This window comes from Oncorhynchus keta, chromosome 11 (genome assembly GCF_023373465.1).
Source record: "Oncorhynchus keta strain PuntledgeMale-10-30-2019 chromosome 11, Oket_V2, whole genome shotgun sequence".
Taxonomy (NCBI): Eukaryota; Metazoa; Chordata; class Actinopteri; order Salmoniformes; family Salmonidae; genus Oncorhynchus; species Oncorhynchus keta.
In genome coordinates this window covers 51,561,563-51,576,346 of record NC_068431.1, presented here as the reverse complement: position 1 = coordinate 51,576,346, position 14,784 = coordinate 51,561,563, and positions in this window count along the sequence as shown.

Below are 14,784 nucleotides of genomic sequence, written 5' to 3'. Positions count from 1 at the left end.
AGAATGGAAAAGCAATGAGCGCCCAAAACCCCCAGAATAACTTGTCTCAGAAAAATAATGTACGGTGGTAAATGTTTGGATAAAGTACAGAAAAAAAACAGATAAAAAAACTAAAAAGACAGAATGACAACATTAGAACTGAACAATTCAACCTGCCCCCCCCACCCCCTCCCCCCTCCCCCCATCCCAGACAATACCTCCCCAAACGAGGTACAAGCCTAAATAGAACATGTTCTCTTCGCACAGTATGTCTGTGAGAGTGCGGTCTTAAACCTAAACCCACAGTCCCGCTCTTTAAAGTTGCGTATTGTTAGTGGATCAAGCAGCAAGAAGAAAGATTTGTATGTATTTTTTCAAATAAAAAAAAGGCGAATCCCTTGTGCAAACGGAATGACAAAAGCACCGCTTGTAGATGTATATAATTGTATTGCCAGTCTTATAACAGGCATTGAGAGGGAAAATAAATCAAATGTATAAAGGCTTTCAGGCAAAAATCTAATTTGAAGTAAGGAAATCATAGTAAGACAATCAAAAATAATAGTCATTGTAATAGTATTCTAGTTGAAGCTGAGACAGCTTACAACCAATACCAAAAAACTATGTGTGCGCAACGTTGAACGTTTGCTGGGCATAAATGACTGCTCAAAACTTTTAAAATTAAAGTGAGGCCCCAAAAACCGTGTAGCCTCGGGAGACATTTACTGTTAACTGGGTCAATGCAAACGGATACAGTAAACAAATAACCAAAAATATTTTGAGTCACCGAGACAATGTGTAAACAAACTAAATAGGTGAGCGAGATAAGGCACACACACTAGACGATCAAAACATTAGATCAACTCAAATAAGCCTGAATAGTTTCACCAACTATACAAGACTAGCCTGTTATGTCTAAGCATAATTGTACCACAAGTGGGTTACTTACTATCCACAGTACGCAAGCAACAGTTGCTGAACTGTGAGCATGTTCAAGACTTCTTGATGTGACGTTGAATGTGAGCCATAGCCTCATCCGGAGATTCAAATGTGTAGTCTTTACCCTCGTGAGATATCCATAAACTGCCGGGAATTGCAGTCCATACTTCACATTTGGATGGTCCCGAAGTACTCGTTTGGCCTGTCCGAAAGCTGCACGCTGCCTGGAAACAGTGGGGGAGTAGTCCTGGTAGATGGAAAAGCTCTGTCCTTGAAAGCTCAGAGTGTCACGCCTTGGTCTTAGTGTTTTGTGTTTTCGTTGATTGTTTGGTCAGGCCAGGGTGTGACATGGGTTTGTTTTGTTGTATTTCGTATTTGGGTTTTGTGGTTATTGGGATTGCGGCTGAGTAGGGGTGTTGTATGGGCTTGGCTGCCTGAGGCGGTTCTCAATCAGAGTCAGGTGATTCTCGTTGTCTCTGATTGGGAACCGTATTTAGGTAGCCTGGGTTTCGCTTTGTATTTCGTGGGTGATTGTTCCTGTCTCTGTGTAGTTTCACCAGATAGGCTGTAATTAGGTTTCACGTTCCGTTTGTTGTTTTGCTTTTGTATTTAGTTATTTCATGTATCGCTCTTCATTTATTAAAGACATGAGTAACCACCACGCTGCATTTCGGTCCGACTCTCTTTCTACAAACGAAGAACGCCATTACACAGAGTGGTAATTGCGGGCTCGTCGGAGGATCTCCATCTTCTCATGAAAAAAGTGCACCCGAAGAATTATGTCACGAGGCCTCTCCCCATCCCGGGGCTTTGGGCGCAGCGACCGGTGGGCTCGATCAATCATTGGCTTTTAATCTAAGGCAAGAACATCCTTCAGCAGCCCCGAAACGAAATCCGTGACGCGATGCATTTCGGCGGACTCTGGGGCCGATACAAGTCTCAGATTATTGCGGCGAGAGAATCCCTCTAGACTCATGCAGCTCTCCTTCACCTTTTTCAAATCCGCAGCTAGGCGTTTAACTTCAGCCTCCAGGGATGTAGTTAAATCGGAGACATTAGTAGTGGAGGCCTCCAGTGCCGCAATCGTTGTAGTGTGTGACGCAGTTGTTGTTTTGAGTATTGTGATTGCTGGCACAGCCGCGTTCCGCAGGATGGTTAAATCTGCTTTTAAAGTATCAGAAACCTCCTGTATTCTGGCCTCAATCGTAGCAACCACCTGTGTTTTCATTTCAACTATCTCAGAGCGTAGTAGTTTGATGGCCTCGAGAATGTTCATTTCAGCGCCGCCAGGCCAAGCCGCGCCCCCGGTTAAAGTGTGCGTCCCCGGGCCCTCAGACTCAGGAGAGGGCGGTGATGAGAGCGGGTCTTGTAGGCCGGGTTTTCTCAAAGTCATGCTGACATTCGGAAGCAAAGTAGTCTTGTTTTTTACAGAAAGGGATCACCAAATTAATAGTTGAAAATAAATACGGTTCTGCTGCAGAATTCACATAAACTTTAAGAATACCATGGGAGCAAACGGAAAACACGCCAGTCGCACATGGCGTCCCCTACCATCCCCCGGCCTCCATCATTCTTAAATGGAAGAAGTTTGGAACCACCAAAACTCTTCCTAGAGCTGGCCGCTCAGCCAAACTGATCAATCGGGGAAGAAGGGCCTTGGTCAGGGAGGTGAACAAGAAACTGATGGTCACTCTGACAGAGCTCCAGAGTTCATCTGTGGAGATGGGAGAACCTTCCAGAAGGACAACCATTTCCATCAATCAAGCCTTTATAGTACAGTGGCCAGACAGAAACCACTACTCAGGAAAAGGCTCATGACAGCCCGATTGGAGTTTGCCGAAAGGCACCTAAAGGAGTATCAGACCATGAGAAACAAGATTCTCTGGTCCGATGAAACCAAGATGGAACTCTTTGGCCTGAATTTCAGGCGTCACATCTGGAGGAAACTTGACACCATCCCTACTGTGAAGCATGGTGGTGACAGCATCATCCAGATCCCAGATCTCCGGAGAGACTTTAAAATAGCTGTGCAGCAACGTTCTGACAGAGCTTAAGAGGATCTGAAGAGAAGAATGGGAGAAACTCCACAAATACAGGTGTGCCTAGCTTGTAGCGTCATACCCAAGAAGAAGCAAGGCTGTAATCGCTGCCAACAAAGTACTGAGTAAAAGGTCTGAATACTTATGTAAATGTGATTTTTCCGGGGGGAGTTTTTATAATTTTTCAAAAATGTGTAAAAACCCTTTTTTGGCTTTGTCATTATGGGGTATTGTGTATAGATTGATGAGGGGGGAGGGAATATTTAATACATTTTAGAATAAGGCTATAACATGACAAAATGTGGAAAAAGTCAATGGGTCTGAATACTTTCCGAATGCACTCTAAACCCAAACATTGACCACACACCCTCTCCACTGGAAAGCAGGCTCGGGATTGCATTCCAACGCTCGCAGTTAAGCACTGATTCCTTCCAAACCACTCATTGTTGAACTTATGATTTCCAACTTGTTGTGTAATGTTAATGTCCAATTGCCGACAAGCACCAATAGTTGTATCTATAATTTATCTTGATATTATGACAAGGATTGAAAAGGATTTGCCAGTAGATTGCCAACTTGATGCATAAAGATGACTGCTTGTCTAGCTTGCTAGCTAAGATTTTGAAAGCATGATGTTCACATGATCAGTATAATCAAAGCTAGGGTAGATATAACGTGATTTGATTTGCGGCCAATTTTTTACATTGTTTGCAAACTGAACCAAACTGCACACTGAATCATCTGGATGCAAAAATAACATTTTTTCTTTTTGCTAAACAGATGTGGCTTTAAACCATAGGTTGCCTGCTCCAGCTGCCCTCAATGATGGGTTGCCACTGGTTCAAGTAAAAGTGACCCCAGCCCTACTACTGAGAAAAAGTATTTGGTTTTAAATATACTTCAGTATCAAAAGTCAATGCAATTGTTAAAATATACTTGATCCTCAAAAGTAAAATCACTATAAATCCCACAAGGGTGCGTTCTGAGCGCTCTCCTGTACTTGCAAACCAGACTGCACTATTGTTTACATGTATTCCACAGATAGTCAGCACACTCCAAAACTCAAACAAAGCATTTGTGTCCCAAAAGTGGTAATTTAATGATGATCGAGATGGACGGCCTCACATTGAGGACTACACAAGCAAGTAGTCAGGAAAATAACCTCCACATTCACTTATATTACAAAGTATATTTCTTCAAAGGAAACACATCAACAAATATCCTATATTCTTGTATTGAACTTAGTCAGTTGCTAGGGTGCAATAGAGTGCAAGTGTGCAATATACTACAGTGTGTGTGTGTGTTGTGTCCACCCACACAAAGTGTGTGTGTGTGTGTGTGTGTGTGTGTGTGTGTGTGTGTGTGTCAGGTGGCTGAAGAAATGTGTGTGTGTTGTCACCAAAAGCACTTCTCCTGTTACAGATGCCTATAGGGGCAGTATTTCATTTTTGGCTAAATCACCGCCTGGTACGGCAACTATTTTGTCACGAAAAAGATGCTCGACTAGAGGGAATTGATAGTTTTGGAAAGAAGACACTCTGACCTTTCAGAACTGCAAACCCGATGTCACAGGAAGGTCATAGAACAAAATCTACAGGCAAAACCAAGATGTTTGAGCCCGCTACATCAAAAATCAACAGGATTTCTGGGAGGCACGACTCCAAAATCAGCCTTATATGGCTGTGAATGCCACAGGAATGAACGGACACTTCCTAACATTGAGTTGTCTGCAGCATTGTGACGTCAACTGTAGGCATATCATTGGAAGATTGACCAAAGAGACTAATATATCACCAGTGTCCACTTTAAACAATGTCTACGTAATATAATGTTTAAAAGTCAGCTACCAGTATTTTTCCATATGTATCAGAGAAGACTGTACGCTATATCAGGGACGGCATTTCAATGAAGATACATGTATCACAAAACACTTTAACTATGCGGCAAACACTTTGTTTACATACTCATCTCATATTATATACTGCACTCAAAAATCTACTGTATCTTGACTGAATTTTCGGTTAGACTCCGGCAGCGCTGCATAGTAACAAAAGGCTCTTGTGTCCTACAGGCGAAGCATCTTTCAGGCCTCTGGACATCTGCTATGTAACTGAGAGTCTCCTCATTGAAACATCTGAAGTTCTTCAAAGGTAAATTATTTTATTTGGTCCCTTTGCTGGTTTTTGGAATATGTGGAGGTGGTACTGGATGCTAACACTAAATGCTAACTAGCTATCACCACTCTTACACAAATTATTGATTTTCTCTGGTTCTGCCATTTTGAAAATCTGGAGAGTCCGACAGGATTGTTAAGAAAGGGATACCGCGCAAGGCAGGCATATTTATTTCATTTCATTTGCCCATTTTAGAAATCGCTAATGTTGCTGGTATGGTAATGAGCTTGAGGCTGTAGTCACGCATCCCGCATTTTAAAGGGCTATGCACCCGCACTGGAGACACCGTGCGCTAACAGCATTTAACACTGTGCCTGCCTGGTCTTTTCTTGATGCAGGTCTTTAGATGTTGTTCACAGGTCTGTAATAGTTTCATCCCAAATTTGATCCCAATACATATTCCCTGTTGAACAGGTTTTTCTTGCCTTAACCGTGTTCAAACACTCATTCCGAATGCTTAACTTTTCAACATTATGCCTGGAGTGTTCCAAGTGCCTCCACCTTTCCATGTGCTTTTGGTGTGGGGGATTCAGGACAGCATTTTCCAGAGTCTGGAAGGATGTCACCTTCCAGGTGTGACACATCATCTCGGTCCATTCCTCCTTGCACTGGAGCACATGATGAGTCCTGGAGGGGCATGCTGTCATGGTCCTGTTGTGTTGAGGCCTGATTCCTATTGTTACATTTTTCTTCTGGTGAAAGAGAGGCGGACCAAAACGCAACGTGGTTATTTATCTTTAAGAAAGATGATACCTTGAACAATGTATAATACAAAATAAGAAAACGTGGAAAACCGAAAACAGTCCTAACTGGTGCAAAACACAGAGACAGGAACAATCACCCACGAAATACCAAAAGAATATGGCTGCCTAAATATGGTTCCCAATCAGAGACCACGATAAACACCTGCCTCTGATTCAGAACCACTCTAGGCAACCATAGACTTACCTAGAATACTATACTAAACACAACCCCATCAATCTACAAAACCCCTAGACAAGACTCACATAATCACCCATGTCACACCCTGGCCTAACCACAATAATAAAGGAAACACAAAATACTAAGGCCAGGGCATGACACCTATTGTAGAAGAATCTCTTTCCAGTTTCAAATTAATATAAATGACATTAGTGACCACAGTAAAGTCAAATTACATTTGCCTGTTAAAAATATTTGGTTGCATTTGCTCTTAACTTCATGAATGTCTACCTCAATTAGGAGGCCCCTATACAGGAAGGAGTATTTTGTATGGATCTACCGCTTTTGAAATGCAGATCAAAACGCTGCCACAAAACTGTTTTTGCAAAGCGTAGAGGCATTATAAAGCCTGGTGGTCCATGAAAGGGTTAGAGCCTGTCGTCACTGTCTTTATTGCTGCTGAGGAGGCTGATCATCAAGCCATTAGTCTTCCACTTAAATAATTCAAAGGCTTTACATCTGTGGGTACAAAAAGTACTCTCCAATGTCACTCAAACTCTCTCGAATCCCCTTTGACTCAAAATGAATATCTACATAGCCCATGCTAGCTTAGATCCAACAAATGGACAATGTTAACAGGGGCCACAGAGAGAGAAGATCGTTTTCATTATTTTGTCATGAAAACATTGGTTAGATTAGTGACAGCTAGTAGATAGACTTGTCTTGCCGTCTTATTCTCAACACTTTACCACCGAACAATTACAGAACACTCCTCTTTTGACAGTGTGTGAAGGAGAAAGACCGGGCTTCGTAGGTCTGGGTTGCAAAGTCTAAAAGTAGCACCTCTCATGTGGTTAACCACAAACCCTTAATGTGTTCCAGGTGGTTAAATAATAATCAGTGGAATAGGAGGGGAGAGTTCATTGATCATGTGTGAAATGCCTAAATGCTGCAACTCTCTTGAGGAAAGACAGTGTACGAGGGATGGGAAGCGTTCTCATCTTTGCTCTGGCTTTTTAATGCTGACATTGAATGTAAAGTGTGACACCTCCTGGTCAGACTTGGAGAGGCAGGCGAACGTTCATCTCTATTGAGCCAAATGGCTGCCCACTACTTGTAAGGTCACTCCGGACAGGAATAGTTGGGGGTGAATGATGTCATAGCCCTGGTGAATCTGCTTCCTGGAGAGAAACGTCCCATTTCTGTCACACAGAGAGGACAACCATGGTGAGTCACATACAGATCTAACCCAGTTAACAGACATCATTGATCACACATACACATTTATTTTATTGAACTAGGCAAGTCAGTAATGAACCAATTCTTATTTACAATGACTTCCTACCAAAAGGCAAAAGTCCTCCTGCGTTGACGGCGGCTGGGATAAAAAAAAATATATATATAGGACAAACACACATCACGACAAGAGCGACACCACAACACTACATAAAAAGAGACCTAAGACAACAAGATAGCATGGCAGAAACACATGACAACACAGCATGGTAGCAACACCACATGACAACAACATGGTAGCAACACAACATGGCAGAAGCACAAAATGGTAGCAGCACAAAACATGGTACAAACATTATTGGGCACAGACAACAGCACAAAGGCAAGAAGGTAGAGTCAACTATACATCACGTGAAGCAGCCACAACTGTCACTATGTGTCCATGATTGAGTCTTTGAATGAAGAGATTGAGATAAAACTGTCCAGTTTGAGTGTTTTTTGCAGCTCGTTCCAGTCGCTAGCTGCAGCGAACTGAAAATAGGAGCTTCCCAGGGATGGGTGTGCTTTGGGGACCTATAACAGAATGTGACTGGCAGAAAGGGTGTTGTATGTGGAGGATGAGGGCTGCAGTAAGTATCTCAGATAGGGGGGAGTGAGGCCTAAGAGGATTTTATAAATAAGTATCAACCAGTGGGTCTTGCGACGGGTATACTGTCACGCCCTGACCATAGAGAGCTGTATATTCTCTATGTTGATTGGGGCGTGACAGTGACTAGGGTGGGTTATCTAGGTGATTCATGATCTATGTTGGCCTGGTATGGTTCCCAATCAGAGGCAGCTGTTTATCGTTGTCTCTGATTGGCGATCATATTTAGGCAGCCATTTCCCCTTTGTGCTTTGTGGGATCTTGTCTAGGTATAGTTGCCTGCGAGCACTACTTTGAGCGTCACGTTTCGTTTTTTCGCTTTATTGTTTTTGTTCTTTGAGTTTCTCTTTCATAATAAAGGATGGAAACATACCACGCTGCATCTTGGTCCACTCCTTATAACGATCGGGACATATACAGAGATGACCAGTTTACAGAGGAGTATCGAGTGCAGTGATGTGTCATATAAGGAGCATTGGTGGCAAATCTGATGGCCGAATGGTAAAGAACTTCTCGCGGCTCGAGAGCACCCTTACCTGCCGATCTATAAATAACTTCTCCGTAATCTATCATGGGTAGGATGGTCATCTGAATCAGGGTTAGTTTGGCAGCTGGGGTGAAAGAGGACCAATTACGATAGAGCAAGTATTCCCACCCAGGGGTACGCGCAATGCCGTATCCCTGTACAGTTACAGGGGTACGGCACACATTTATATTTTCCAACAGGGATATACATTTGGGTATTTTCTCGCCTGAGGAGCCTCGTTTCACTGCCTAAAATAACATTAAACGATCTAGTGTTCAGTGAAATAACAACACAATGTCAAGTACAGGTAGCCTAGTCAAATAATTAACATCTAATCACATTAGCCGTTACTCTCTTGCGGGAAACCTTCACTTTTGCGCATACATTTAGAAACAGAACATGACCATTTTAAAAATAAGCCACAGGAGTTTTTTGAGCGAGAAGAAAGATTACTTTAGAGTAGTAAGACATGTATAAAAGCAAAAGATACCATTAATAAGAAGGGGCTAGAAGCGTCTTATATGGTGAGCTACTGAGTGGCTAGGACAGGCAAGCCCCATACTATTGTGGAGTACTTCATTCTTCCTTCTGTCGTGGATGTGGCTGGGAACAACGCTGGGGGAAAAGGCCAACAAAAACTATATAAACAATGCATTCATGAAACAACACTGTTTCACGACACATCAGTGACATGACAGGAGATGTTTTGAAACAATTACTGCTTTGCATACAAGCCAGTGAATTATATGCGTTACAGCTGGATGAGTCAACAGGCCTGGCACAGCTCCTGGTATATGTCCGTTACGTTTATGGGGGATCAATTCAGGAGGACATCCTCTCCTGCAAACCACAGGACAACAGGAGAGGATACTGGACAGCTTTGTGACATCAAATGGACTTTGGTGGTCAAGATGTGTTGGTATCTGTACTGATGGCGCAAAAGCCATGGCAGCATCCACAGAGAGGCTCTTGCTGCCAAGAGAATGCCTGACTACTTGAAAGACGTTTTGGACACTACAGTGAAAATGGTTAACTTTGTTAAAGCAAGGCCCCTGAACTCTAGTGTATTTTCTGCATTAGTCAATGATATGGGCAGCGACTATGTAACGCTTTTACAAAATGCAGAAGTGCACTGGTTATCAAGGGGCAAAGTATTGACACTTTTTTGAAGTGAACGACGAGCTTAAAGTTTTCTTTACTGACCATCATTTTCACTTGTCTGACCTCTTGCATGATGACAAGTTTCTCAAACGACTGACCTATCTTTTTCACACTTAATTGATCTGAATCTAGGATTACAGGGAATCTCTGCAACTATATTCAATGTGCGAGACAAAATTGGATTCATTATCCCTTTCATGCTCTGCCTCCAGTCCACTTACCGATAGCTGAACAAGAGAGCCTCGTCAAAATTGCAACAAGCGGTTCTGTGAAAATGTAATTTAATCAGAAGCCACTGCCAGATTTCTGGATAGGGCTGCACTCAGAGTTTCTTGCCTTGGCAAATTGCGCTGTTATGGCACTGATGCCCTTTGCAACCACATATCAATGTGAGAGTGGATTCTCAGCCCTCAATAGCATGAAAACTAAATACAGGCACAGACTGTGTGTGGAAAATTATTTAAGACTCTCCAATACAACCTATCATTGCAGAGTTATGTGCATCCTTTCAAGAACACCCCTCTCATTAACTTGTGGTGAGTTATTCACAATTTTTGAGTTTTATATGTAAGAGTCAAATTAAATAAAGAGTCAAATGATTGATTATTACTATATTATTATTTGTGCCCTGGTCCTATAAGAGCTCTTTGTCACTTCCCACGAGCCGGGTTGTGACTAAAACTCACACACATTCTTATGTTAAATAAATGTATTGTTTAGTGTGTGTGTGGCAGGCTTACAATGATGGCAAAAAACAACATTTGAAAGTGCCGGGGTAGGCTGTCATTGTAAATACAAATTTGTTCTTAACTGACTTGCCTAGTTAAATAATAAGAAAGCTTTGTTGTAGAGATCTGGGGAGGTGCCAGCTGAGTATAAGACTATCATCAGCTTATAAATGGAACGAGTGAGCTTCCTACTGCCTGAGCTATGTTGTTGATGTAAATTGAGAAGAGTGTGAGGCCTAGGATTGAGTCTTGGGGTACTCCCTTGGTGACAGGCAGTGGCTGAGACAGCAGATGTTCTGACTTTATACACTGCCCTCTTTGAGAGAGGTAGTTAGCAAACCAAACCAAAGACCCCTCAGAGACACCAATACTCCTTAGCCGGCACACAAGAATGGAATGGTCTGCTGTATCAAAAGCTTTGGCCAAGTCAATAAAAACAGCAGCACAACATTGCTTAGAATCAAGGACAATGGTGACATCATTGAGGAGCTTTAAGGTTGCAGTGACACATCCATAACCTGAGTGGAACACCAGAGAGAATACTATTGGCATTCTTGATGTCTAGTCAGTTGATTATTAAGATTATTAATACGTTTTCCCAACACTTTTGATAAACAGGGCAAAATAGAAATTGGCCTGTAACAGTTAGATCTCCCCCTTTAGATAAAGTATAAACTTTATAGCGGGGCAGGGAAAAAAGAGGGAGGAGCGGGGCTATTCGCATTAGAAGGGGTGGGAGATGAGGAGATGTTGGACGGGCAATGAGGCATGGCTGAGTCGAATAGGAATCCTGCCTTAATGAAGTGGGAATTAAAGAGCTCAGCCATGTGCTCCTTGTCAGTAAAAACCACATCGTCAACATTAAGGGACATGGGTAGCTAGCCGTAAGGAGGAGGGTTTATTCTCCAGGTCTTTAACCGTTTTCCATAACTTCTTTGGGTTACACCCACGGACAGAGCATACACGCACTCACACTCTCTCACACACATACACACACACACACGCATGCATGCATGCTCACATTGCATGAATATATGATGTGAAGAATACAGATGTAGGCATTTTGACCATTTTCAATAACGGTAGGTTAATCAGGTCATTTTCAGGGAAGAATACATTTAATAGGCTTTCCTGGCAATGATTTCAGTGTTGTGTGAAAGGACTGGAAAAGAGACTTTCATACCAACAAAAGGAAAACAGCCAAAAAGTACTGTATCTCTCTGATAAACAGTTCTTCCAAGTTTCAAGTTGTATTTGTCACAGTGAAAATGCGTAACTTGCAAGCAATTACCAACAGTGCATTATACAAAATCAAAGTAGTATAACAACAACAAAAAACAGGAGAAATAAGAAATAAGACAGGAATGAAAGAAAAGCTGGAGAATGCAAGCTAAATACAGGTTCAGTGCCAGTACCACATTTTACAATGTTCTAGGATACTGGAGTAGTTGAGATAGATATGAACATGTAGGTAGGGATTAGGAGAAAGTGACTGGTAGCTGGATAAACAATAATAGTACTAATCGTCAACAACATGGCAGCAGCATAAGTGGTGTGTGGGTGTGTGGTTGTGAGCGTGTGTACAGTGAACAGTATTGTCACACCCTGACCTTAGTATTCGTTTTCTTTGTTATTTTGGTTAGGTCAGGGTGTGACATGGGTGATGTATGTGTTTTTATCTTGTCTAGGGGTTTTGTATGTTTATGGGTGTTACCTATCTAGGTGTTTTGTATGGTTGCCTAGATTGGTTCTCAATTAGAGGCAGCTGTCTATCGTTGTCTCTGATTGGGAACCATATTTAGGCAACCATAATCTTTGGGTATTTTGTGGGTGATTGTTCCTGTTCCAGTGTGTAGTGTTCACGGGACGGGACTGTCTCGTCTTCTTTCCTGTTGTCGGTTTGTTGTTTTTGTTCGGTGTTTAAGTATTCCCCTTAAATATGGAGTTTCATCACGTTGCATTTTGGTCCTCCTCTCTTTCACCCGAAGACAGTCGTTACAAGTGGGTGAGTGTTTGTAAGTGTCAGTGTAGGCTTGATTGGCGGATATACTGTACATGTAAACAGGGCTATGTCTCTCTCGCTCTCTCCGTCTGACATAACATACCACATTTTTATCATGAAAGGAATACCTGCAGCTCAAGAGGTTTCAACACACCAGCAGGGGGCACTCTTAGCTATGGAAATGCTGCGGTACAATGAGATGGATCAAGAAACATGCTGTTGGATACACATGAGTAGACTGACTGATGGTACAAGGTCATCTACCTTTATGGCTTTGTTGAACCTCATCTGTTGACTTGTTCTTCACTGTGTGTTTATGAGGAGAGGTTTGGTTGAGCCTGCATGGGATAAATCAAAACAAGCAAAAAATGCCATTTGTTCAGACAGGATGATGACAGCAACTGACACAAGTTGCCAGCTAACTTTATTCTGTGCCGACTTCATAGTAGTTTCTTCTAGACACAGGTCATGTGCAGAGTCTGTAGTTCACAGGCTGTTGTTCGATGCAACCGGTAACTGTTCTTCTGCTTTAAAAACAACAGTCAACAAGAAACCAGGTCATTTGGGCAGACTGGGGCTTCTCTTGGATCAGGTCCTCTCAGTGATGTAAAGTTGTAAATGGAAACAGTGCATTGTAAGTTTCGTGGTGGAGGTTTCTGATGTTTTGCAGTTGACTCAGTCTGTAATAGGCTACTAATTTGGAAGGCGTAAAGAATTCAGCAAACACTTCATGAGCATAAGTGCATTACTGAGACTGTATGACCTTGAATGAACCAAAACGAGTGGTTACAAAGTCAAGGAAACGTGACAGCCCATGGAAAATGCTTAAACTGTCAGACTACTGTTGATGTAGACATCTGATAAGATTCGTATAGGGAGGAATACATTGATCTCCACATCGAATGGGAACTAGAGTTACAGATTCAGAACTCTGGTTACGCAATACAGACTAGATTGAAGAAATTGTCATTCCAGTATAGCTAGAATGATATTCTCATTCTAAAATATATTCTCATTATTTTAACTTCTCTGAACTACCCATCCCGGATCCGGTATAATTGTCATCAGCAACGCTGAATAGCATAGCGCAACAGTCAAATAATATTACAAGAAAATATTCATGAAATCACAAATGCAATATTGCAAAACACAGCTTAGCCTTTTGTTAATCCACCTGTCGTCTCAGATTTTGAAATTATGCTTTACAGCGAAAGCAATACAAGCGTTTGTGTAAGTTTATCGATCGCTCGACAAAACAATAAGTACACTTAGCATCAGGTAACTTGGTCACTCGAGCTCCCGAGACAGGATTGTGTCGGGGCACAGATCTGGAAAAGTGTACCAAAACATTTCAGCAGCATTGAAGGTGTCCAAGGACACAGTGGTTCCAATCTTCTTCCATATAAGAATAACGGAGGCCACTATAAGACTCTTCCTAGAGCTGAACGCCTAGCCAAACTGAGTAATTGGGGGAGAAGGGCTTTGGGCAGGGAGGTGACCAAGAACCTGATGGTCACTCTGACAGAGCTCCAGAGTTCCTCTGTGGAGATGGGAGAACCTTCCAGAAGGACTCCACCAATCAGGCCTTTATGGTAGAGTGGCCAGACAGATGCCACTCCTCAGTAAAAGGCACATGCCAGCCTGGTTAGAGCTTGCCAAAAGGCAGCTAAAGGACTCTCAGGATCGTGGCAAAGATGAATGGTGCAAAGTACAGGGAGATCCTTGAAGAAAACTTGCTCCAGAGTGCTCAGGACCTCAGACTGGGGTGAAGTTTCAACTTCCAACAGAACAAGGACCCTAAGCACAGAGCCAAGACAACACAGGAGTGGCTTCGGGACAAGTCTCTGAATGTCCTTGATTGGTCCAGCCAGAGCCTGGATTTGAACCCGATCGAACATCTCTGGAGAGACCTGAAAATAGATGTGCTGCAACGTTCCCCATCCAACCTGACAGAACTTGAGAGGATCTGCTGAGAATGGGAGAAACTCCCCAAATACAGGTGTGCCAAGCTTGTAGCGACATACCCAAGAAGACTCAATGCTGTATTTGCTGCCAAAGGTGCTTCAACAAAGTACTGAATAAAGGGTATGAATACTTACGTAAATGTAATATTTCAGTTATATTATATATATATATATATATGCCATTTAGCAAACTTCCTGTCTTTTGGCAGTTTTATGGTACCAATGTTGTTACTGTAATCCATTGACTGCACCATTACTGGTACTGAGATATATTGTAAGGAGTGGGTGAGGGGAGGGGAGGGGGAGAGTTGTTTGAATTCAGGTGACGTTGCAATTTGCCCATTATCTACAGTGGGCTTGCGTTTTACATGTATCTCCTATTTTGTGTATGCTTGGTTTAAATATATATTTTTATTATAGTACATAGACAGTGCTCTCTCTGAGAAGATGTAGACTACTTGTACTCTTTTCT